Below are 23180 nucleotides of genomic sequence, written 5' to 3' on the forward strand. Positions count from 1 at the left end.
GTTTTCTGCAGGTAAGCAGAGCCCTGCTCCTCCGCCTCCCCACTGCCTTTGCTCATCGCCTAGGCCGGGCCCTGCTGGAAACACCAGGTGCTCGCTCCCAGCAGAGGTTTGAACCTCTGTCCCTGCAAGCTTGGGGGTTGGGGTCCTGGCAGATGAGGTACCAGGAGGCCCTTTGGGGGCGGCCCAGGCTCTTTGACTGATGGTCTGTGGGTGTGAACCCCCAAGTTCTAGGCCTGGGGGCCGAGAGGAAGAAGCTTCGAGGACGAGTCATGCAGGCCACCTTGGGCACACGTGCTGTCACCCCGGGATGCCCGCCCAGGGCGCCAAGCCCCCCACGCTCACCTGCAAGTGCAGGTGGTGCTGGAGGCCAGGCCGGGGCCCTGCAGGGGCAGGCACACAGTGGGGCTACGTCGCCGCAGCGCCCCGGCGGCCTCCTCCTGGCCGCTGGCCCTCCCCTGAGGCTTCCTCATCCTAAAAAGCAAGTGAAGCCAAACGAAAACCCTGTCCCTCCCGCCGTCCCCTCCCTCCTGGCATCCGTCGCCCGGGCTCGCCTGCCCCGCCGCGCAGCGGACCAGTCCCTTCCTGCTTTCCCTGGCGGGTGCTTTCCGCTGCTCTGTTACCCGGAGCCGGGACGCGCATATAGTCCCAGAATCCGCGCTCAGTGCGTTCGGTGCCCCGGGACACCTGTTCTCTGCACAGGCGCGTCTGGTCGCAGCGGAGGCAGGCGCGCGTTCCTGGGCAGCGACTCCGGAAGGCCCGAGGGAGTAAATCTGGCCCTCCCGGTTCAGCACAAAGCTCCCCTGGCCGCCTTTTAAAACCGACCGCCTCCCAACTCCCCGCGGACACGAGCGGCGGCTGCCTGCCCTCCCCTGGGGCCGCGCACGCCTCCCGCAGGGTCTCAGTGCCTCCTGGGCCGGGGATAATTCGTGTCCCCACCGGTGCCCTGTACTCGCAGGGTCCCGGGCGTAAGTTCTGGGTACCGGGCTGGCTCCCCGGTGAGCAAAGCCGCATCCCTCGAATTCCAGAAACCCTTCTCGCCGAGCGCCTGCCAGGCTGCTGAAAGCCTGGAGACCGCGCTCTCGGAGGTGGATTCCGGAACTCAGGAGAGAAGAATGCGACGCTCCCTGGTCCCCCTAGTCCCCCAGGGGTGGGAGGGGACTGTATCTCAAAATAAGATTCTGCAACTCGACTCTTATAGAGGAAACCAGGCACGCATTTCAAAATCTTCTCATCCCCACCTCCTTGCCCCACCTCCTTGCGCCACTTTTCCGCGCCTCCTGTGCCACGGAAGCTGCCTTCTGCTCCTGCTGTTTCCAGCCCGGCAACCCCCAGACAGGAGCTGGCTTGGCCCAGCCGGGTCCCGCTTCCTCTGCCTGGGGTCCTCAGGCCAGGCAAGTAAGGAAACCCAGGTTCAGAGGGGCCACGTAACTCTTCCCAAATCACCAGCAAGCCTGGTGCAGCCACGGTGGCGCGAATTCGCCCACTCGGAGACCGAGAGGCAGGTTTTCTGCCTGCACAGCCTCCCACCCAAGGCCAGACCTGCTGGAGCCCAGGCCCTGGAGATGGCTGTCTTCAGGGAGACTCTTTATGCCAAGCTCATTCACTACCGAGCGCCTCTTTCTGGCAACGGATGTGTCCAGCGTTCAGGTCTCTTAACTTAAGGTCTCCATTTTTCCAAGTTTGGAAATCAGCTCAGAGCACAGCGGGCAAAGAGGGGCTTTCACTGGTGCTCAGAGCTCACCTGCGAAGGAGGGACCACAGCCTCCGGGATGCAGCGCCCTGGCTGCCTACGGCTGGCTGGCCCCTCCCCTGCAGATTCCTCCTCACCCAGCCCCGCACAGGCTGAGGGCTTCACTAACCAGAACCATACAGTGTGACAAATGCACACTGGGGGGTTACGGAGCAAGAGCAGAGTTGGGGTCACAAGGCATTTACCCTGAGAAAAAAGGGCACATGGCACACAACCCATGAAGGGAAGGGAGAGGAACAGCATATGCAAAAGCTCAGAGTTCAGAGTGGTGGCCTGGAGCTTAGTTAGAGTCAAAGGTGATGGTGGGAGGTGAGGGTCTGGTGCAGGTGGTTCTCCCAAGCTGGGCTGAACTGTATGACTTGACCCTGAGGGGCATGCGGCCCAGGCTGTGTTTTGTGGGGAGGCAGGCGCCAGGACACAGATTGGGGGAAAGGGGTAAAGGAGCCTGGTCCCTGCTGCCGACTGCTTACCTAGGACCTCAGGACTTGGGGAATAAGTGGCCATCCTTTGGAATGCTCTGAAGGGATCTCAGATAAGGGGAGGCAGTAGAGTGTTCTGGAGAAAGCAGGGCCCATCCTTCTCCACCCCACCACCCTCTCCCCATGTCCCTGGAGCTGGCTCCTCTCCCACAAACCAGGCCTGGCCAGCCCCTGGTATCTCACCCTGCCAAAGAGCTGTGCAGTGGCAGTTCCACACCCTGTGACCCTCCCCCACCCCACCCACAGTGAGGACCCCCTGGTGTTGGGGACACTCCGGGTCTGTGGGATTTCTCCAGAAGCAGACTCAGACAGGGATTGGCACCCACACTGAAAAGTTAACATAGTCTAAATGTGTGTGTCCCTCCCAAGTTCACGTGTGACGGTGGTTTTAGGGGGTAGGGCCTTTGGGAGGTGATTAGGTCATGGGAGCACAGCCCTCAGGAAAGGCAATAGTACCTTTATAAAAATGGCCCAAGAGAGATCCCTCATCCCTCCCACCATGTGAGGACGCAGTGAGAAGCCCCATCTATGGACCAGGAAGCAGCCCTCCCCAGACACTGCTGGGGCCTTGATCTTGGACTCCGCAGCCTCCAGAACAATGAGAATAAATTTCTGTTGTTTGTAAGTTGTGCAGTCTGTGGTTTTTGTCATAGGAATGCCAGAAGGTGGTGGATGAGTAAGATGGGGATGGAGAGGTAGCTATGGTAGGCAACTGGAGTATAACCTCCAGGGGAATTTTGGGAAAAATGTAAAACATGCAGAGCTAGGAGGAAGGGAGCTGGGGTATTTATACACCAACTCCTTCCAGCCTGTGGTTGAGAACTCTCCAAGGTGTCAAATCCCCACCTCCAGTCCTGAGCAGAACCAGAGGGGCCTTCCTTTCCCAGGATTTAGCCTCTAGGTGATGAGATGTTGCTGCTGGTGGGTGACAGGCAGGACAGCTGAGGGAAGGGCCCCAGGAATCTGGCCACCAGCCAAGTCTGCTGTAGCGCATTTGTGCTCCAAAGACCAATGCAGTCAACAGATGACTAATAACAGCCAAATGAGAGATTTGCCCTTTTTGGCCCAAAAATGTGATTGAGCTCTTTATTTTTCAGCGTTTTCCAGAAAGACAGAACCAGCAGGATAAAAGAAAGGGGGTTTATTAGGGGAGCTGGCTCACAGGTGCACAGAGGTGAGGTCCTCTGGCAGGTGGTCTGCAAGCTGGAGATCAGAGCGTGGCTCAGTCCAACTTCCAGAGCCTCAGAACCAGGGAAGCCAGCCAGGTTCAGGGAAGCCAGCTCAGGCCCAAGAGCTCCCAAAAGGCCACTAGTGCAAGTCCCAGAGTTCAAAAGCAGAAGAGCCTGGAGTCCAATGTACAAAAGCAGGAGGCGAAAAAGCACTCCTCTCTGAAAGGTAGAGAGGAACAGCAGAGAGAGAGAGTGAATCCCCCTTCTTCTGCCCATTTATTCCAGTTGGGCCTCCAGCCGATGGGATGGTGTTCTGTCCACACTAAGGACCGGTCTTCCTCTCTCAAGCCACTGACTCACAAGTCCTCCCAGACACACCGAGATACAACGCTTCACCAGCCATCTAGGCATCCCTCAATCCAGCTCAGTTGACCCCTAAAATTAACCATCATAAGCTCCCTAGAGGGACAGGTTGGGGAAGGAGGACACTTCAAGGTCCAGGTCTATGCAGAAGTTTCCAAGAGCCTTTGAGAACACAACACTTGAGAACCAAACACGAAAATCAGGGCTCTACTCCAGCCTGAGAAACAGCGAGGCTCTGTCTCTTAAAAAAAAAAGAAAGAAAGAAAGAAAGAAAGAAGAAAGAAAGAAAGAAAGAAAGAAAGAAAAAGAAAAGCCAGGGCCAGAAGCGGGGGCTCACATCTGTAATCTTAGCATTTTGGGAGGATCACTTGAGGTCAGGAGTTCAAGACCAGCCTGGCCAACATGGCAAAACTCCATCTCTAATAAAAATACAAAAATTAGCCAGGTGTGGTGGTGGGTGCCTGTAATTCCAGCTACTCAGGAGGCTGAGGCATGAGAATCTCTTGAACTCAGGAGATGGAGGTTGCAGTGAGCTGAGATCTCACCCCACTGCACTCCAGCCTGGGTGACAGAACGAGACTCTGTTTCAAAAAAAAAAAAAAAAAAAGGGCCAGGCGTGGTGGCTCACGCCTGTAATCCCAGCCCTTTGGGAGGCCGAGGCGGGCAGATCACGAGATCAGGAGATCGAGACGATCCTGGCTAACGCGGTGAAACCCCGTCTCTACTAAAAATACAAAAAATTAGCCAGACATGGTGGAGGGCGCCTGTAGTCCCACCTACTCGGGAGGCTGGGGTAGGAGAATGGCGTGAACCAGGGAAGCGGAGCTTGCAGTGAGCCGAGATGGTGTCACTGCACTCCAGCCTGGGTGACAGAGCAAGACTCTGGCTCAAAAACAACAACAAAACTTGTGGTTTAAATATATTGTATCTCTATTGGTATTTTGTCCATTTATTCTGTCAGTTACTGAGAGAGATGTTTTAAAATTTCCCACAGTAGTTGTGGATTTGCTGCTACTTTTTTAGTTCTATCAGATTTTGTTTTCTATGTTTCAGGGCTGTGTTATTAGGTGTATACAGATTTATGATTGTTAGATCTTCCTATTCAATTGACACTTTTATAATTGTGAAATGGTTTTATCATCACTGCAACCTCCGCCTCCCGGGTTCAAGCAATTCTCCTGCCTCAGCCACCTGAGTAGCTGGGACTACAGGTGTGTGCCACCACGCCCAGCTAATGTTTTGTATTTTTAGTAGAGACAGGGTTTCAAAATGTTGGCCAGGATGGTCTCAATCTCTTGACCCCGTGATCTGCCTGCCTTGGCCTCCCAAAGTGCTGGGATTAGAGGCACAAGCCACCATGCCCGGCCAATATTTTTAAATATCAAGTCAATGTTCACTTTTCCAATTGTTTTATAAATGTTTGTTTGAATCAGAACCCAAACAGTTCTGACGCTTTGTGACTGGTTGATAAGACAGGTCTTCTTTAATCTACACTTTTCTTATTCACCCTTTTATCCCCTCTAGCAAAGGAAACCAGGCTGTTCCCCTGTAGCTCACCAGCCTGGATTTCGCCAGCTGTGCCCTCTGCTACTGTTTAACATGTGTCCATGCCTGTGTTTTCCCTCCAAGCTGGTAGTTTGTATTGAGGAGTTGGACTCCATTTCTTAACGTAACGAAAGCTAGTGACAGCTTTCTTTTTTTTTTTTTTTTTGAGATGGAGTCTCACTCTGTCCGTCGCCCAGGCTGGAGTACAGTGGCTCCATCTCGGCCCACTGCAAGCTCCGCCTCCCGGGTTCACGCCATTCTCCCGCCTCAGCCTCCCAAGTACCTGGGACTACAGGCACCTGCCACCACGCCTGGCTAATTTTTTGTATTTTTAGTAGAGACGGGGTTTCACCATGTTGGTCATGCTGGTCTTGAACTCCTGACCTCGTGATCCGCCCGCCTCAGCCTCCCAAAGTGCTGGGATTACAGGCGTGAGCCACCGCGCCCAGCCTGTTGTTGTTTTTAAACTAGCTTTTAGAGTTGCTTTTGGTATCTGATACTTGTTATTTACCACAGCCACAAATAGGTGTTTTTGCTTTGTGGGAGGCTTTATTTTTGAGTGCATAGAAGTTCCCGATTACTATGAAGAATTAAATGGGGCCGGGTGCGGTGGCTCACGCCTGTACTCCCAGCACTTTGGGAGGCCAAGGCGGGACTCCTGAGGTCAGGAGTTCGAGACCAGCCTGACCAACATGGAGAAACCCCGTCTCTACTAAAAATGCAAAATTAGCCAGGTGTTGTGGCGCATGACTGTAATCCCAGCTACTTGGGAAGCTGAGGCAGGAGAATTGCTTGGACCTGGGAGGTGGAGGTTACGGTGAGCCAAGATCACGCCATTGCACTCCAGCCTGGGCAACAAGAAAGAAACTCCATTTCAAAAAAAAAAAAAAAAATTAAATGGCCTAATAAATGATAATGAATACTTATAGATTTGCCTGGTAGACAGGAATAATGATCTACTGGATGATTTGATTGATACAAGAAATTATTAAAATTAGGGCCAGGCATGGTGGCTCACACCTGTAATTTCAGCACTTTGTGGGCTAAGGCAGGAGGATCTATTGAAGTCAGGAGTTCAAGACCAGCCTGGGTAACATAGCAAGACCTCATCTCTACAAAAAAACTTTAAAATTAGCCAGGCACAGGCCAGGCATGGTGGCTCATGCCTGTAATCCTAGCAATTTGGGAGGCAGAGGCAGGTGGATCACCTGAGGTCAGGAGTTGGAGACCAGCCTGGCCAACTTGAAAACCCCATCTCTACTAAATATACAAAATTAGCCAGGTGTGGTGGTGCATGCCTGTAATCTCAGCTACTCAGGAGGCTGAGGCAGGAGAATCACTTGAACCTGTGAGGCGGAAGTTGCAGTGAGCCAAGATCATGCCATTGCGCTCCTGCCTGGACAACAAGAATGAAACTCCATCTCAAAAAAAAAAAAAAAAACAAAGTACAAAGACTCCATGTGCATGAGTGAAAAAACACAAAGGGAAATGTAGTGATATGAAAGGAGTATAAAATCTGACACATGAAACCAATAGTTCTATCTGTGTTGTTTTGGATAAAACGAAAAGGCATTTTGCTTACTAAAAAGGTGATATTTCAATATTCTAAGAAGACTTTGATTAGGAATATAGCAGAAGACTTTTCTGCAAGTATCCATCAAAAGATCAGATTCTGGCCAGGCGCGGTGGCTCGCGCCTGTAATCCTAGCACTTCGGGAGGCTGAGGCGGGTGAATTGCCTGAGCTCAGGAGTTTGAGACCAGTCTGGGCAACACAGTGAAACCCTGTTTCTACTAAAGATGCAAAAAATTAGCCAGGCGTGGTGGCGGGCACCTGTAGTCCCAGGTACTCAGGAGGCTGAGGCAAGAGAATCGCTTGAACCTGGGAGGCGGAGGTTGCAGTGAGCCGAGATCATGCCACTGCACTCCAGCCTGGGTGACAGAGCAAGACTCCATCTCCAAAAAAAAGATCAGATTCTGTCTCCCTGAATATAAAATGGATGTTACGTTATCTTACCAGCCCTGGCAGGCCACTACACTTATGTGCATACATTACCATGTCTGTGAGGCATTGCAAAGAATACATTTTTTTCAGCCACTCAACACCTGTAGATGTCACCGTCTCGGCCGTCAACGGGAAGACCCCGTCTCCAGCCGCTGCTTTCCACCATGACCATCAGCGAGTGTTTTCCACATTTAACCACGTGGGACCTACGGCTCTGGGGACGGCTTTGTGCCATCTTGTGTTTCTTCAGACCCTGCCTGAGTTTCAGGAGAATTTGTGTGACCATGGGAAAGGCTACTGGGCTGTCCAAATGCCACCGTCTCTCAGGCACCTGACCTTGGGCATCTGCTCCATTCTGCTGCTTCCTGAGGGAACTCTCGGAAACCCCATAGCAGGCCTCACTCAGGAGAGGCCGAGGGAAGAGATGGGCAGTGCCACCAGAGGCCCCTGGGAGAGGCGCTTCAACAGCTTCATCTGTGCTGACAAAGCAGCCGTGGTCAGCGCCGCCGTTAAGGCGGCCATCAGTGGCGGCTGGCATGCAGTGTGTGCACGAATTAACACATCAAACAGAAAAACCGCCAAAAGCAGTAAAGCAAATGAGGCGGGCTGGGTGCTCCTCACCCCTCCAATGCCAGTGCCCCATCCCCTCTCAGTGCCTTCGTTTACCTCTGACTCCGGTGTCCACAGTGACGTTCCAAAGAAGAGCTCCACAGAGTGGACACACAGAAAGTCCTGCTCACATCGAATGTGTCGTCCTCTGCCCTTCCTTCCTAGGCTCACCTGGCCATGAGATGTGCACGGCTGCTGGAATGGGCATTGCACAAAGATTCTCAAGAGCTCAGGGCCCCCATGAGTGTTCTCTGGGTTTCTGGCACGTGGTGGAGGAGGTTTAAAGGAGCCTTCTCTAACTTCACCATCCTTAGAGAAAAGACACCTCATTGGGTGGCTCTTGGCTCCATGGTCGGTGGCTTCGACTGCACAGGTGGAGGTGGGGGGTGGGTGGAGCAACACATTTTTATTTAAAAAAAAAAAATATATATATATATATCTATCTCACAAAATAGACTTTTTTCACAGAAAAAAAATTTTTGAGATGGAGTTTCACTCTTGTTGTCCAGGCTGGAGTGCAATGGTGCGATCTCAGCTCACCACAACCTCCGCCTCCCAGGTTCAAGCAATTCTCCTGCCTCAGCCTCCTGAGTAGCTGGGATTACAGGCATGTGCCAACACGCCCAGCTAATTTTGTATCTTTAGTAGAGATGGGGTTTCTCCATGTTGGTCAGGCTGGTCTTGAACTCCTGACCTCAGATGATCCGCCCGCCTCAGCCTCCCAAAATGCTGGGATTACAGGCGTGAGCCACCGTGCCCAGCTCATAGAAATATTCATTACCAGTATTCCAAAGAACAGTACTTGGAGAAAGCATATCTAAGCACGTGTGCAGGGCGAGGTACAGTGGTTCACACCTGCGATCCCAGCACTGTGGGAGACTGAAGCGGGAGGATCGGACAGAACTTGGAGAAAGCATATCTAAGCACGTGTGCAGGGTGAGGTACAGTGGTTCACAGCTGCAATCTCAGCATGTGGGAGACTGAAGCAGGAGGATCGTTTGAGGCCAGGAATTCAATAACAGCCTGGGCAACATACTGAGGCCCCATATTTACAAAAATTTAAAAAATTAGCTGGTGTGGCAGAGTGCACCTGTAGTCCCAGGTACTTGGGAGGCTGAGGTGGGAGGATCACTTGCGGCCAGGATTTTGAGGCTGCAGTGAGCTATGATTGCACCACTGCACTTCAGCTGGGATGACAGAGCAAGAGCTTGTCTCTAAAATAAATAAATAAAAACATCCTCTGCTACATGAGTGATTCAGGTATAATTAACAGAACATCCAACCCAAAGTAGCTTAAACATCATCGTTTAAGTTTGTTAGCTTGATCCACTTCGTAAGATTAAGAAGTCTATGGCGCTGGGCCCAGTTCAGCTGTGGCAGGGATCTTGGTCAGCTTGTCTGCTCTGCTCCTGGTCTTCTCTTAGTCTCAAGATGGCTCTGCAGTCCCAAGAATCATGTCCTCACCCAGCAGAGGCAGTGAGTAGAGGCAGAGAGTGTCGTACCTCACACCAACTCTAACAGGAGGATGGCATTCCTAGAAGCGCCCTTCTCCACACACTCTCCCCTGCAACAGTACACTTCCCCTCATATCTCCTTGGCACCAAATTGGTTATGTGCCCTTGCTCAGTCCTGGACCTGGCCCCTTCCCCAAGATCAAGAGATCACCACAGATGGCCCCTGGTTCTTTGGAAAGAACAAGGAGGAAAGGCTTTGAGGCAGGTGGCCCGCAGTGCCTGTCATGCTGGAGAGCTGATCTGTAGAAGGTGTGCAAAAAAAATTCCATTTTCCCTGATGAACCACAGAGAAAAGATTCCCGCTGAAGTAGGAAGGAGATGACCACCTCAGTCCTCTTCCTCATCTTGTTCACCATGGGTCCTGCAGAGCTTAGGGAGTGTGTGGGTGCTGGGTGGTAAAGATCCAGGACCTGGGCAGAGATGGTATCCGCCCTCAGCCCAGGGTTATGACAGTACACTCGGAAATTCCACTCAGTTGTTCTTCTGCCTCCTCCTCATTGTCCTACTCTGCACCATGGGTCACAGAGCACTGCTCCAGAGCCGGCAGCCAGGAGCAGTGGAGGGATGAATGGAGGGGGCAGTGGAGGGATGAATGGAGGGGATAGGGGAGGGATGAATGTAGGGGATAGGGGAGGGATGAACGTAGGGGGCAGTGGAGGGATGAACGTAGGGGGCAGTGGAGGGATGAACGGAGGGGGCAGTGGAGGGATGAACGGAGGGGACAGTGGAGGGATGAATGGAGGGGGCATTGGAGGGATGAATGGAGGGGGCAGTGGAGGGATGAATGGAGGGGGAAGTGGAGGGATGAATGGAGGGGGAAGTGGAGGGATGAATGGAGTGAGGGAGTGGAGGGATGAATGTAAGGGGCAGGGGAGGGATGAATGTAGGGGCGAGTGGAGGGATGAATGTAGGGGGGAGTGGAGGAATGAATGGAGGGATGGAGTGGGGAGTGGAGGGGTGGAGGGGGGAGTGGAGAGGTGAATGGAGAGGGGACTGGAGGGTGAAGGGAGGGGGGAGTGGAGGGTGAATGGAGGGGGAAGTGGAGGAGTCAATGGAGGGGGGAGTGGAGGGGTAAATGGAGGGGGCAGTGGAGGGGTGCATGGAGCGGGGAGTGGAGGGGTGAATGGAGGGGGAGTGGAGGGGTGAATGGAGGAGGGAGTGGAGGAATGAATGTAGGGGGAGTGAAGGGATGAATGTAGGGGGGAGTGGAGAGATGAATGCAGGGGTGAGTGGAGGGATGAATGCAGGGGGAGTAGAGGGGTGAATGGAGGGAGAGTGGAGGGGTGAATGGAGAGGGGGAGTGGAGGGATGAATGGAGCAGGCAGTGGAGGGTGAATGGAGGGGGGAATGGAGGGATGAAGGGAGGGGGGAGTGCAGGGATGAATGGAGGGGGGACTGGAGGGTGAATGGAGGGGGGAGTGGAGGGTGAATGGAGGGGGGAGTGGAGGGGTGAATGGAGGGGGGAGTGGAGGGTGAAGGGAGGGGAGAGTGGAGGGGTGAATGAGTGAGATTTGGAGGGGTGAATGGAGGGGGGAGTGGAGGTGAATGGAGGGGAGAGTGGAGCGGGGAGTGGAGGGTTGAGTGGAGGGGGGGAGTGGAGGGTTGAATGGAGTGCGGAGTGGAGGGATGAATGGAACGGGGAGTGGAGGGATGAACGTAGGAGGAAGTGGAGAGATGAATGGAGGGGGAGTGGAGGGATGAATGGAGGAGGAGTGGAGGGATGAATGGAGGGGAGAGTGGAGGGATGAACGCAGGGTTCTGTGGAAGGATGAATTTAGTGGGTAGTGGAGGGATGAATGGAGGGGGGAGTGGAGGGATGAATGGAGAGGGGAGTGGAGGGGTGAATGGAGCGGGGAGTGGAGAGATGAATGGAGGGGGGGTGGAGGGATGAATGGAGGGGGGGTGGAGGGATGAACGCAGTGTTCCGCTGAAGGATGAATTTAGGGGGTAGAGGAGGGATGAATGGAGGGGGGAGTGGAGGGGTGAATGGAGCGGGGAGTGGAGGGATGAAGGGGGGGTGGAGGGATGAATGGAGGGGGGAGTGGAGGGATGAACACAGGGTTCCGTTGAAGGATGAATTTAGGGGGTAGAGGAGGGATGAATGGAGGGGGGAGTGGAGGGGTGAATGGAGCGGGGAGTGGAGGGATGAATGGGGGGGTGGAGGGATGAATGGAGGGGGGAGTGGAGGGATGAACGCAGGGTTCCATTGAAGGATGAATTTAGGGGGTAGAGGAGGGATGAATGGAGGGGGGAGTGGAGGGGTGAATGGAGTGGGGAGTGGAGGGATGAATGGAGGGGGTGTGGAGGGATGAATGGAGGGGGGAGTGGAGGGATGAATGGAAGGGGGAGTGGAAGGGTGAATGGAGGGGGGAGTGGAGGGGTGAGTGGAGGGGGGAGTGGAAGGGTGAATGGAGGGGGGTGGAGGGATGAATGGAGGGGGGAGTGGAGGGATGAATGGAGGGGGGGTGGAGGGATGAATGGAGGGGGGTGGAGAGATGAATGGTGGGGGGGTGGAGGGATGAATGGAGGGGGGTGGAGGGATGAATGGAGGGGGGTGGAGGGATGAATGGAGCGGGGAGTGGAGGGATGAATGGAGGGGGAGTGGAGGGATGAATGGAGAGGGGGTGGAGGGATGAATGGTGGGGGGGTGGAGGGATGAATGGAGGGTGAATGGAGGGGGGGTGGAGGGATGAATGGAGGCGGGAGTGGAGGGATGAACGCAGGGTTCCGTTGAAGGATGAATTTAGGGGGTAGAGGAGGGAGGGATGAATGCAGCAGGACAGTGGTGGCTTGAATGCAGTGGGTGGAGGTGCTGGTGTGTGTCTGGGAAGGGTACTGTGCTCTCTGCTCTTTGTAGCCATGTGTCACGGTGATTTCTAAGAAGGGTGCAGGCAGACACTGTTTTCTTCAGGAGAGAAGCTACGAATGGGACATAGGGAACACAGCCCTGGAGCCAGGAAGCACTGAGCTGCTCCCAGCCAGGCCCTGGAGGGGCTGTTGGCATCATTCAAGAGCCGAGGAGTGTCCCCCACCCCTCAGCTGCACTTGGGTCTCAGCTGGGATGAATAATTGGATGTGGACACAGTGCTGGGCAGGCGATCATCTTCATGGGCCTGGGCGCTCCTGCTGTTGTGGATAATTATCTTGGCAGTAAGGCTGGGTCCAGTATTCGGGGTCTCAGAAGGGAAAGCAGGGAAGCCTGGGAGAGCAGCCAGGGACACGGGAGGCCTGAGGGGAGGGCCTGCCCGGGCCACTTTCCCTCTTTGAGTCCTGTTTCTGCTCCAGGTGCACAGGCTGAGAAAGACCAGTCCCACCGGGGCCTCTCCCTGGGGGCGACAGGGACCCAGGCTACAGATGACTTCTGTCCTCTCTTGGGCTGGATAGGCCTGCACAGACCTGGGCCGCCACGCAGAGGACACTTGTAGAACGGGGGAGCCGGTGTGCTCCAGCACCTGCTCCTGGAGGAAGCAGAGCTTGTCTTCACCTCCAGGTAGCCCCTGTTCCTGGCCGCAGATGATCTGTTAGCCTGTGGCTCCTGTTCACTTGCAGAGTTGTGCAAGGCCTAGACAGAAGACAGCAGGAAGAGTGGGTGTCAGGGCCTGACTGTGGGGACCTGCCTGTCTTTTGTGGCCTGTCATGGTGGGTCGCCAGCGGGAAGCCTCCTTTTCCCACTAGAGCAAATGCTCCAGTTCCAGGGCTCTGCGGGTGGCTTGAAGCTTTTATTGCCTGAGACTAGCAGCTAAGCACAGAAACGCAAATGCAAAGGGGCATCAGGGGTCCCACGGTCTTTGCTCGCTGTGGAAAGTGGAGACAGGCGCTGACGCAGGCAAACTCCTACCATCTTCACCAGAGCCCTGGACCAAATCCTGCAGAGCATAGCTTCAGCAGACAGGTGGGAACCTGAACCCGTGTCCCTGAGGGTGGTCACAATCTCAGCCCCAGGTGGAGGCTGCTGAGTGCTGTGGCTGCAAAGCAGGGTGCTGGGACTGGGGGTCAGCTGTTGGGGGGAGGGAGGCCTCTGACCCACCCTGCACCCCTGCTTTTTCCCTCCCTCCTCTCACCTCCTGGGCCTCACCCTTGTTCCCAGAAGGGGGCACCTACACCTTCTGCCTCTAGCTCTAGGCACCCACTCCGGCCTGCCAGGCCCCAAAACCTTGGCATCCTTGTCCTTAAGCCCAAGGGACCTGCTAGGCATTCCCTTGGCTCCACCACATTGCGCAGGGGACCCATGCCCTCCGACCCTCTCTCCCCTACACAGTACTGCGAATTTTGTAGTTGTTAGTACAGCTAGTGTCCTCATTTAAAACCTTCTAGCAGTACCAGGCTACAGTGGAAACAAAATCCCCTCCCCCCACACCCCAAATTCACACTCCTGCTGGGAGTTGTGGGAAGTGCCTGTCTCCCCGCTCCTCCCCTCCCAGTCTCTCATGAAAACGTCTGACAGGTGAAAATATCATCTTCGGGTGGGGCCAATTTGCTCATCCCTGATTACGGCGGAGGTTCAGCATCTTGCAGTCAGCAGCCACTGGGGCTTCCTTTGTGCAGCGTGTCCGGCGGCCTGGCCCTTTCCTCGTTGATTGATAGTAGCCCTTTGTTGGGAGAATCGGCCCTTTGTTAACCACTGAGTTATCATGGGTTCTCCCCAGTTTGTTGCACATCCTTTGATTTTAAATATGTGGTCTAGGCAAAATGTTGCAATTTGTAATTTAATTAAATTTTTCAACAATGTTCTCCGTGGCTTCTGCTTTTTTGTCGTGCTCAGAAAAGCCTTCTGGATCCTGAGATCGTTAAATAGTCTTCTGTGTTTTTTTCAAATCATTTTTTGTGGTTTTGGGTTTTTGCATTTATATTTCCGCTCCATAAGGAATTTATTTTCGTGTGAAGAGTGGGATCAGGATCCAACATCACGTTTTTCCAGACACCAATGCCGCCCAGTTGCTCCACCACCCTTTATTATTATTTTATTTTTATTTTATTTTTTTTTTGAGACGGAGTTTCGCTCATTGCCCAGAGTGGAGTACAATGGCGCAATCTTGGCTCACTGCAATCTCTGCCTCCTGGGTTTAAGCGATTCTCCTGCCTCAGCCTCCCAAGTAGCTGGGATTACAGGTGCCTGCCACCACATCCAGCTAATTTTGTACTTTTTTTTTTTTTTTTTTTTTTTTTTTTTTTTTTTTTTTTTTTTTTTTTAGTAGAGACAGAGTTTCACCATGCTGGCCAGGCCAGTCTCAAACTCCTGACCTCAGGTGATCCACCTGCCTCGGCCTCCAAAGTGCTGGTTATAGGCATGAGCCACCGTGCCTGGCCACACCCTTTTTTAAATGACGTCCTTTTCCTCATGGATTTATTTATTTATTAATTTATTTTTTGAGACAGAGTCTCGCTTTGCTGCTCAGGCTGGAGTGCAGTGGCACGATCTTGGCTCACTGCAACCTCTGCTTCCAGGTTCAAGTGATTCTCCCACCTCGGCCTCCTCAGTAGCTGGGATTACAGCCACCCACCACCACGCCTGGCTATTTTTAGTATTTTTAGTAGAGACAGGGTTTCACCATGTTAGTTAGGGTGGTCTCAAACTGCTGACCTCAGGTGATCCACCCGCCTCAGCCTCCCAAAGTGCTGGGATTACAGGCGTGAGCCACTGCGCACGGCCCCTCGTGGATTTTAAATGCCCCATTAATCATATGCTAAATGATCACACAGACCTCCTCTGATGTGTGTGTCCAGTCAACTGCCCATAGCAAGATGTTCTATGATGGATTCTACTCTCTGGCAGGGCTAAAGCCCCCTTTTTATTTTTCAGAATTTTATAGGCTTTTCATTCTTTTTTTATTGTAGTAAAATATATGTAACATAAAAACTACTATGTTAGCCATTTTTAAGTGAACAGTTGAGTGACATCAAGTGCATTCATATTGTTGTACAACCATCACCATCCTCCATTACCACTGTCCATCTCCACCGTCCATTACCACCATTTATCCCCACCCTCCATCACCACTCACCATCTCCACCCTCCATCCACCCTCCATCTCCACCATCCATCACCACCCTCCATCTCCACCCTTCATCCACCCTCCATCTCCACCGTCCATCACCACCATCCATCACCACCCTCCATTCACCCTCCATCTCCATCCTCCATCTCCACCGTCCATCGCCACCATTCATCTCCACCATCCATCACCACTCTCCATCACCACCCTCCACCTCCATCCTCCATCACCACGCACCATTTCCACGCTCCATCTCCACCATCCATCACCACCATTCATCTCCGCTGTCCATCTCCACCATCCATCACTGTCCATCATCACCCTCCATTTCCACCCTCCATTTCCACCATTTATCTGCACCCTCTATCACCACTCACCATCTCCACCCGACATCCACCCTCCATCTCCATCCTCCATCACCACCCACCATTTCCACCCTCCATCTCCACCATCCATCACAACCATTCATCTCTGCTGTCCATCACCACCCTCCATCTCCACCCTCCATCACCACCCTCCATCTCCATCCTCCATCACCACCCTCCATCACCACCGTCCATCTCCACCCTCCATCACCACCGTCCATCATCACCCTTCATCTCCATCCTCCATCACCACCCTCCATCTCCACCCTCCATCTCCATCCTCCATCACCACCCACCATTTCCACCCTCCATCACCACCCACCATCTCCACCCTCCATCCACCCTCCATCTCCACCCTTCATCACCACCCACCATTTCTACCCTCCATCACCACCATTCATCTCCACCATCCATCACCACCCTCCATCATTACCCACCATCTCCACCCTCCATCACCACCCTCCATCTCCACCGTCCATTTCCACCCTCCATCACCACCATCTATCTCCACCCTCCATCGCCACCCACCATCTCCACCATCTATCTCCACCCTCCATCGCCACCCACCATCTCCACCATCTATCTCCACCCACCATCTCCACCCTCCACCCTCCATCTCCATCCTCCATCACCACCTACTATTTTTACCCTCCATCTCCACCATCCATCACCACCCTCCATCTCCACCCTCCAACTCCACTGTCCATGTCCACCGTCCATCACCATCCTCTATCTCCACTGTCCATGTCCACCGTCCATCACTACTCTCTATCTCCACTGTCCATGTCCACTGTCCATCACCACCGTCTATCTCCACCGTCCATGTCCACTGTCCATCACCACCCTCTATCTCCACTGTCCATCACTACCCTCTGTCTCCACTGTCCATCACCACCCTCTACCTCCACCGTCCATCACCACCCTCTGTCTCCACTGTCCATCACCACCCTGTCTCCACGGTCCATCAGTACCCTCTATCTTCACTGTCTATCACCACCCTCTGTCTCCACTGTCCATGTCCACTGTCCATCACCACCCTCTATCTCCACCGTCCATGTCTACCGTCCATCACTACCCTCTGTCTCCACTGTCCATGTCCACCGTCCATCACCACCCTCTATCTCCACTGTCCATCACCACCCTCTACCTCCACTGTCCATCACCACCCTCTGTCTCCACTGTCCATCACCACCCTGTCTCCACAGTCCATCAGTACCCTCTATCTTCACTGTCTATCACCACCCTCTATCTCCACTGTCCATGTCCACTGTCCATCACCACCCTCTATCTCCACTGTTCGTCACCACCCTCTGTCTCCACTGTCCATGTCCACTGTCCATCACCACTCTCTGTCTCCACTGTCCATGTACACTGTCCATCACCACCCTCTATCTCCACTGTCCATCACCACTCTCTATCTCCACCGTCCATCACCACCCTGTCTCCACTGTCCATGTCCACCATCCATCACCACCCTCTATCTCCACTGTCCATCACCATCCTCTATCTCCACTGTCCATGTCCACCATCCATCACCACCCTCTATCTCCACTGTCCACGTCCGCTGTTCACTTCCAACATCCATGTATACCATCCATCACCACCATCCATGTCCCTTGCCCATCTCCAATGTCCGTCACCACCACCCATCACCACCATCCATCTCTAGAACTTTTACCTCTTCCCAAATTTCAAGTCTGTATTCATTAAACAGTCACTCCCCATGCTCCTCCTGTCAGCTACTATCTCTATGAAAGTGACTACTCTAGGGACCTCACATAAGTGGGATTGTATGGTACATGTCCTTCTGTGACTGGCTTATTTCACTCAGCATAGTGTCCTCAGCGTCCATCCAAGTTGCAGCCAGTACTGGAATTTCTTTCCTTTTCAAGACTGAATACTATTCCATTTTGTATGTGTGTATCTCAGTGCAGCAGGGCTCTGATACCCCGCCTCCTCACCAAGACTGGTTTGCCAGGACTGCATCTGCCCAGTCCCAGCAGGTGGGAGGTGGGATCTCACTGTGGTTTTGCTTTGCGTTTCCTGGAGGATGCTGGACATTTCCCATGTGCTTGTTGGCCAGTGTGTGTCTTCTATGGAGATGTGTCTATTCATTCTCCTGGCACCTTTAGTTTCCTAAGGGCTTTGGAATCATCATGGAGCTACTTTTACTGGGGATCATTTGATATATGGATCAATCTGGGGGCATTGGGGCCTCACTCCTTCTTGGTTTTCCTTTCCTGGTGTCCTCTGTGGGTTCCTGGCTTAGTTTGCGTTGTCCTCTCTACCCCTCCAATTCCCTACCTCCACTCCGTGGTTCCGAGCGTTGCCCACACTTGCCCCCCGGCTCTGTCCTGGGCTCCCAAATGCCACGGGACGACTGGCCCGAGTGTGCTCAGGTCTCTCCACCTCTCAACTGCCGACCTCCACAGCTGCAGCTGCTCTCCTGGCCTAGCTTCCCAGCCAAGTGACAGCCACACGCACTGACCAGTGCAGGCAGAGCACTGGGCACCAGCCTTGCCTCCCCCTCCCCGTCGAGAAAGTCAAGGGTCCTGGCAAAAGAAAGAACAGCACAAATAGAGCAAATGACTTTTGTGAAGGGTCATTTACCAAGGTGTGGACAAGGAGCCAAGCCAAGAGCGTAGAGAAGACCTGGGTAGGGCAGGAAAGGATGTGCAGGGCTGGGGCCTCTGAGGGACAGGTCTGGCTCCAGCTGGGAGGAAGCCTGCGAAATTCCTAAGCTCACCTGGAAGCAGGTGTGGTGGGGCCGGACGGGCAGACCCAGCACATCCAGTCCCTCCCTGCCACCTACCCACCCACCCAATTGGGCAGCCAGTTCGTGCCCACTCTTCCTCCCAGATTTCCTTCTCTCTCCTTCCTCTGCTTCCACCCCCCCCAGCCCAGGGCCTATGGTCGGATGCCTGGTTGCTCCCTCCAGGCATGTTTTGCCATCCACTCACTTTGACACCCGGAGCTCTCTCTTTCAAACCCTCATCGGAGCAGATCTCAGCCAGCATCAACTCACATTATCCTTGGGAAGAAATACAGGCACCCGGATCACCTGGCTGCAGGTCCCTCCCCGGCCTCCCTCCTCCCCAACCTTGTAATCCAAGCTCCTGCCGGAGGGTCTTTCCTGGGAGCCAGCCCGGAGCGCTCACTGCCCTGCTCTCTCCCTAGGCAAGTGAGTTTCCACCAGGTGCTTGGGGTGGGGCTCCCGCCATACTCAAGGGCGCCTCTGACTCCCTCTGAACTCGCAATCCCGCCCCAGGGTCCGGCACAAGGGCTCTGCCGGGGCTGAGATCCGTGAAGGCAGATGCGGAGAGGCGCCGCTGGATTGCGAGCAGGCCCAGGTGCGGGGCCAGGTGGGCGTTGTCGCAGCCGGGAATGCCCAGCCGCTCCAGCTGCCCACAGGACAAAGCCCAGGGTTCCCCGGCCGGGGGCACGCCTTCCACCTTCTCCCTCACCTCCACGCCTCCGCTCACCGCGTTCCCCAGCACCTGGAATGCAGCAATGCCCTCCGGGCACGCTGCCCCGCCCCCACGTTGATCCCTTCCCCCAGCCTGGCTCCAGGGACACCGGATACGCCTATTGTAGCACCCGGCAAGGAGCGAGCAGTCCGCGGGAACTTACCCTAGGAACCCCAAGCGCCTCCGTAGTTCCCAGCCCCACCCCCACTCCTCGGCCAGGTCAGGTCCACTGTGGGCGTCCAGGTAAGACGGCGTCGATGCCCACCACCCTCGCCCCCAGCTCAGCCCAGAGCGCCCGGGGTCGGAGGTGGAGCTGTCGGACATACGCCCAGTCTGGCCAGGCTCGGGAGGGAAAATCTGGGCGCGGCCTCTGGAACTCACCCTGACTCCTTCACCGTCCGCTCCTCTTTTGGGCTACCGGGGCCAAAGGTTGGGGACTCGGGGCGCGGCTGGAGCCTACAGCTCCTGGAGCGCAGTTAAGCGTTAACCCGCTGGCCCTGGGCCAGGGCGCAGGGCTGCTGTGGGCACCCGGTTCCGCCCGTCGAGCTGGGCCCGGACCCGGAGGCGAAGCGGGGGGCGGGGCCGAGACGGGAGGGCATGGGGTCTGCGCCGGGTGCGAGATGAGCCGGGGAGGCCAGCGGGGCCTGGGCGGTGGGGGAAGGTGGGCCTGGGGCAGGGGCGGGATGGGGGCCCGCCAAGCCTCTGCCGACCGGACCACGCGCGGGGCTGCCGGGGCGCGCTCACCTGGAGGCCGCGGACCCGCCCTAACCTGGTTTCCGGCGGGGCGGGGCGGGGCGGGGCGGGGCGGGGCGGGGCGCGGCCAGGCGGGGGCGGGGCGGCGGGGGCGTGCCCGGGGCGGGGCGTTCCGGGGGCGGGGCTGGGCCTCCCGCAGACGTCAGGGACCCGCGCGCGAGGCCGCCGGCGGCCGCTCTGCCGTGGGCTCGGCCCGGGCTGCCACGAGCGTGCGGGCCTCGCCGGGCATGTCCTAGGCGGCGGCCCCGCCCAGCGCTCGGCCGGGCGGGCGGGCGCGAGGGCCGGGACCGAGCCGGGCCGAGCTGGGGAACAAGCCGGGGACCAAGCCGGGGACTAAGGCGAGCCGGAGACCGAGCCCGAACCGCAGGTAGGACGCGCCGGCCCAGCGCTGGCCGCGGCCCGGGCCTCCCATCGCCCGCACCTGCACGGCTGTGGGGCCTCACGGGGCGCGGGGTCCCGGCCGAGGCCGGACGAAGGCGCGGGGGTTGGGGGCCGCCCGGCGCACCTGGTCAGGCGGGTCCCCGCCGCCGCGGAGGCGGCCCTGGTCTGCGCCAGGCCGGGAGGAGCCGCCCCACGCGCGTCTACGCGGCCCGGCCGGGTACGTGTCTACGCGGCCTGCGGAGGGGGCGGCAAGCCTGGGCGCCCGGGTCCCCGCCCCGGCACCGGCTCGGCCATGGCCGCCCCCGGAGAGCGCTGATTCAGAAGGCGCCGCTCCCTCCCCCGCCGGGCCCGGCCGCCTCCCTCCTGGCCTGGTCTCTCCTCCCGCGGTCCCTCCCTCCGTCTTCCTCCTCCTCCCCTCTCTCCTCATTTCCCTTCGCCGCCGTCTCCCCGCTGTCCCTGCCTCTCCCGGCCTGTGCGCTCCTTCCACCGCCGGCCTGCCCCGCCCGGCTCGCTGCCCTTCCCTGCCCTGGGCCTAGCCACCTTTCCCCGCCTCACCTCTGACTGTGGCCCTTCTGGCCGGGGCGGCTGAGGGGACAAGTTTGGGGCGTTTATTATTCTTCCTCCTAGCAACGATGGCCAGCCCAGCCCCGAGGCAGCCGAAGGCCGTTTTGGAGCGTCGCGGGCTCCCAGGCCTTTTCAGGGTGGGCGGCCGGGGCAGCGGGTGGCCTGGCTCTGGCACAGCGGCACCACCAGGCTCTGGGGCTCGGCTTCGCTTTGCCTTAAACAGGGACCGTGGACTCCTCAGGGCGGGCCGCGGCAGGTGATGGCAGAGTGTGAGACCTAGGAGGGCTGGCTGGGGGCCGGAGGTGCAATGGTGGGGTAGGCCCTGCCCGATAGAGCACCCTGTGGTCTCCCCCAGCAGCCCTTGGGGAGGGTGGGGCTGTAGAGGCCTCCTGGAGGCTTTGTTGTCTGGGGCTGCAGGGGCATCGAAGTCCCAGCCCCTTGGCCTCCAGTGCCTGCCTGTCTGGCTGGAGCCTGAGTGCGTGGCTTAGGAAGGGCAGGGCCCCCAGAATGAGAGGGTCCTGGCTGCCTGGAGCTGCCTTCTCCTGGGGAGGATTCTTCTACATCGTCCCACTTCCCTGCCCAAGGTGAGGGTTTACCATGGGGCACGTGGTCACTTGGGCATTCATGCTAGCTGGAGCTGGGTGTTGGTTTTCCCTGCTGCTCACCGAAGGGAGCTGAGGTCTGGTGAAGAGCCTCAAAGCTGAAGACCTTGGGTGTGGGCACTGGGCAAAGTAGGGACAAGGAGCCACTCACTCCTCTGCCTGGCACCCTCATGTGGTGTGGCCCTGCCCTCAGGACGCACTCAGCCTGGCAGCCTCCCCTTCTCCTCTGCTCCAATGGGCCTCAGCTGCTGTCATCCCTGTCCTGGGTTATTGTCCTCACTTCTTGACTGGCCTCCTGAGTCACAGCCCCATGTCCACTCAGGAGCTCTGGGGCTGGCCTCACAGGTATGTGACTTGGAGACCCCCACAGAGCCCTTGCTTGGATCCTGCACGGGGCATCTTGCTCAGCTCTCCTTCTCAGTTTTTGAATAAGGGTACCGTGTTTTCTTTTTGTGCTGGGCCCTGCAGTGATGGAGCCAGTGCTGGGCTCTTTAGGGACCTCATCCGCTTCCAGGACTAGCCACAGGACTCCCAGGGGTGTGTGAGGCCCTCCATCCCTCTGCCCTGGTGGCACCGGCTGTTCCCTCTGCCTGGAATGCAGTCCCACAAGCGTTCATGGGCTCACTTCCACCCCTGTCCTGCTGAGCCCGGAGGCTGCCTCCCAGTGAGGCCTCATCCCTGCCCTGCCTCTGTGTTCCCTGTATCCCTCTTTGCACCTTCTCGTAAGCCATTTCTGTTCTCTGTGCCTGCCTCTTGCTGAAGGGAGCCCCAGGATTCTGAGACTCTGTGTCTTGGTCACAGCTGGCTTAGCCCAGGCCGCCTAGCCCATAGCAGCACTCAGGATGTACTGGGAAGTGGGGTGGAGTGCCCAGGACATGTGTGCTGGCATGCTCCGGGCGTGCAGGGTGCACACTGGCTGGGTATAGGGCTGCCCAGGGTTGGGTCTTGGGGTAACATCAGCCCTGGCCAATACTCAGGCTGTCCCCGTTACCCCCCATGCTGCTACGGGGCTCCCTGCCTGTCTACACCAGCCCCTGACCACACCAGCCCCTCAGACCACCCCCTCTTTGTTGATGTCACTGGGACTATGGGCACCAAAGCCTCACTTCCCTCTTGGGCACTGAAGAGGCTGCCTGATGCTGTCCTTGCACCGTGCCCACCAAAGGACATTTGACCTCCTCTCGGTGGTGGACATATTGATGACTCAGGGCCCCTGTCTCCTGCTCTGTCCCTGCTGCCCCTTACCCCAGGCCCTGCCTGGGGCTCAGTCTCAGAGTGTCCTGCTGGGGGGAGTGGGTCCTCTGGTTCAGTGTATGTCCTGGGGTGGGTCTGGTACTATGGACCCGGCATCATGGGGACCCCAATGGGCCATGCTGGGTCCTACCCATGAGCTGCTCCTGATAGGTCACGTAGATGTGGGGTCACTTACAGGCAGTGCAGCCAGTGTCCCCGTGAACTTCAACCCCTGACACCTGGAAGATAGAGGAGATTAGGTGTGCTGGGGCCTGGAGGATAAGGGAGAACCAGGCAGCCTTTGCCAGGGATGGACGTGATGGGAAAGGCCGGTCACGAGGGCAAAGGCCTGGCAGTGGGACTCGGGACCATACCCAGGGAGGGCGGGTG

At 56.4% G+C, this 23180-nt stretch overlaps 1 protein-coding gene across 2 annotated transcripts in view; it reads left to right on the plus strand.

The window, feature by feature from the left end:
• The first annotated feature begins 20139 nt into the window (after positions 1 to 20139).
• The window catches only part of CEP170B (centrosomal protein 170B), a 33606-nt gene continuing 30565 nt past the window's right edge, over positions 20140 to 23180 (plus strand). For both annotated transcript variants that reach the window (XM_054448519.2, XM_054448521.2), the window contains exon 1: positions 20140 to 20377. The gene's annotated coding sequence lies outside the window, so the exon portion shown is untranslated. The remainder of the gene's footprint in view (positions 20378 to 23180) is intronic.

Source organism: Pongo pygmaeus, chromosome 15 (genome assembly GCF_028885625.2).
Source record: "Pongo pygmaeus isolate AG05252 chromosome 15, NHGRI_mPonPyg2-v2.0_pri, whole genome shotgun sequence".
NCBI lineage: Eukaryota > Metazoa > Chordata > Mammalia > Primates > Hominidae > Pongo > Pongo pygmaeus.